This window comes from Corvus brachyrhynchos, unplaced genomic scaffold (genome assembly GCF_000691975.1).
Source record: "Corvus brachyrhynchos isolate BGI_N302 unplaced genomic scaffold, ASM69197v1 scaffold340, whole genome shotgun sequence".
NCBI classification, from domain to species: Eukaryota; Metazoa; Chordata; class Aves; order Passeriformes; family Corvidae; genus Corvus; species Corvus brachyrhynchos.
Genome location: NW_008235987.1, coordinates 1,442,191 through 1,443,916, shown reverse-complemented (window position 1 = coordinate 1,443,916; position 1,726 = coordinate 1,442,191).

The window sequence follows — 1,726 nt, the reverse complement described above, 5'->3', positions numbered from 1 at the left end:
GAGGGATCCTAAAAAGAGTCCGGGTCCCAAAGGCCCCCAAGTCCTCTGTGCTCCTGGAACCCTGAGCCCAGCCCAGCCAGGTGCAGGTGAAGGGGCACCTGAGCTTAGAGACCCCTGAACCCCCCAAAATCCAGTTTAACTCAGAGCTGCCCCTCAAACACCGCAGGTGACACCGCTCGGCTCATGTGGCCACCACTGTGCCGGGCTCTCGGGGCATTCCTCATTCTCCAGCCCTTTAGGGGTGAATCCGCATTCCCCAGCAGCTCCCAGACCCAGCACCGCCATTCCAGAGGGATCTGGGGATCCTTCAGCCACAGGGAGCAGCCCCTGCTCAGCACCTCCAGACTGGGTCCTGCCGGCACCCCAGAGCCTGGGATGAGCCCATTTGGGATCTCCCCTGTCTCTGCTGGATCCTGCTGGACTCCACAGCTCTGCATTCCTGGCTCAGCAGATGAGCAGGGACATTCCCGCTCCCAAATCCCTTGGGCAGGAGAAGCACCTGCAGCTCCTGGGACTGAACCTGGCAAAGAACACCTGAGGCCCGCAGGTACCCGCCAGAGCCTGCTCCCCCTGCCCTCCCCAAAATCCTTCCTGCCCTGGGAGACACCTCAGCCCTCCCCAAAATCCCTCCTTCCTCAGGAGACACCCCCACAGGGACGCTCCTGCCCACAGGGTGACTTTTCCTCCTCCTGACTGCACAAAAAATGGGATTTGGGTTTCTTTCCACACTCGTTGTGCTCACAAAGCTCCTTCACACCTCAGCTGGAAGCCTCTTCCCAAAGGATCCACACTCCCACAGCCAGAGTGACCCCGCTGCCCTGCCCCAGCCCCAAATGGGGCGATCACTGCCACATCAAAGGGAGTTTGAGGGGTGCCACATCTTCCAAACCTTTGTTTGGGGACACCTGAGCACGGAAAGCACCTGGTAACCTTCAATAAAAAGCTTGATAGAAAGAGCAGATCCAGCTGGTTTTGCAGGAAAGCCTTGGAAAAAGAGCACAGAGCGATTGTCTCCACATCAGGGCTCTAACTCCCCACACCTGCGGGAAGGATTGAGGTGAACCAGGAAGATTTTTTTTTTCCCCCCCGTAATTCTACAGGGAAATGAGAAATTTGACGTCCTGAAAGCATCACCTGGCTGCCAGCGGGGAGGGACAGTGGCCTTGGGAGCCCTGCTCCGCTTCCCCAGCTGGAATCTCCCCTCCACAACCCCGGGCAAAGCAAAACGCAGCCTCTTCCCGAGGCCTGAGTCACCAACGCTCTGCCCCCACTTCCCTCCCCCCGTGATTATAAAAAGATGTCTCAATTAGCGAGAGCTGAGCAATTCCCGCAGCCTCAAAGCCTTCGGAGGAAACACATTCCGAGCCGGCAGCGAGCAGCACCAACAATGTCCGGGCAATAAAAGCTCCTCTTGTTTCTATCAAAGGAACCTCAAACATCCTTTCCCCAAACACGCATCCCTGGCACTCCGGAGGGATCCCGGGCTGGAGTTCCCCTGGCCACGCCGGGTCCCCGGCAGCAGACAGCGCTAATTTCTGTGTGTGCTCTTGGTTGCAGGTCTAGACCGGTGTGGTCTTTTTGTTGTAGGCAGCGAAAGAAGGGAGTCATTCATGTTTTTCCAGGATTCACACAAAAGTGCTCTTGTGCATCCCAGATCCCGCGGATCGCCAGCCCCGAGCCGGCTCCGGGCTCGCCCCGGGCTTGGGGACAGCCCGGCGGGGGGGGG